The sequence below is a fragment of the Oryx dammah genome, unplaced genomic scaffold (genome assembly GCF_014754425.2).
Source record: "Oryx dammah isolate SB20612 unplaced genomic scaffold, SCBI_Odam_1.1 HiC_scaffold_22, whole genome shotgun sequence".
Classification (NCBI taxonomy): domain Eukaryota; kingdom Metazoa; phylum Chordata; class Mammalia; order Artiodactyla; family Bovidae; genus Oryx; species Oryx dammah.
Window position 1 is genome coordinate 10418722 of NW_024070206.1, and position 1010 is coordinate 10419731.

General features: G+C 43.2%; 1 non-coding gene across 1 annotated transcript; it reads left to right on the forward strand.

The window, feature by feature from the left end:
- Positions 1–236: 236 nt before the first annotated feature.
- TRNAW-CCA lies at positions 237–309 on the forward strand. Its single transcript has one exon. It is a non-coding gene; the product is annotated as a tRNA-Trp (tRNA).
- The last annotated feature ends 701 nt before the right edge of the window (positions 310–1010 follow it).

Genomic DNA, 1010 nt, shown 5'->3' on the forward strand with positions numbered 1-1010 from the left:
TGGAGCTCTGGGAACTAAAGGAAAATGATGATAAAGTGGCTCTGGCTATTGCTGTGAGAATAAATCACCTTTCTCTGTCAGCTAAAAATCTCGCATCCTTTGTCACCATCCAGCAAACTGTGTGTGGCATGCTACCTTGTTAGCTTGTATGTAGCGTAAAAATCTCAGACTGTTCACGGTTTTTGACACACATCACTTTCGAATCAATTTGATTTCAAGTAAACAATCATGGGGCTTCCCTGGTGGCTCAGAGGTTAAAGCATCTGCCTCCAATGCAGGAAACCCAGGTTCGATCCCTGGGTCAGGAAGATCCCCTGGAGAAGGAAATGGCACCCCAGTCCAGTATTCTTGCCTGGAGAATCCCATGGACAGAGGAGCTTGGTAGGCTACAGTCCATGGGGTCACAAAGAGTAGGACACGACTGAGTGACTTCACTTTCACTTTCAAACAATCATGATGAATGCCACAGAGTCCAGAGATGAGCAGGAATACCATGGAGACCTCAAGAATTCTCAGCCAAGAAAAGGGAGAGAAGAATCATCATTCTCGTTTGGACAGGGTCTTCCCTTGTGGCTCAGCTGGTAAAAAATCTGCCTGCAATGCAGGAGACCTGGGTTCAATCCCTGGGCTGGGAAGATCCCCTGGAGAAGGGAAAGGTTACCCATTTCAATATTCTGGCCTGGAGAATTCCATGAACTGTATAGTCCATAGGGTAGCAAAGAGTCAGACATGACTGAGCAACTTTCAGTTTGGACAGGGTCATGACTGAAAGCTGTCAAGTCTTGGCCTAAGAACTCATTGCAAAAGGAGTTAGAATACTAAAGAGAGTCAATTCTTGTCAAGTGCCTTTGAACTGAATAGAAGCATCTATTTAGAAGAAAATTAAAGTTCCAAATACAAATGATTATTTTTTAGTTATTAAAGAAATAATCTCTGAAAATATAATATGGGGTTGGCCAAAGAGTTTGCTCGGATCTTACAGAAAAACTCAAATGAACTCTGGTCAATAC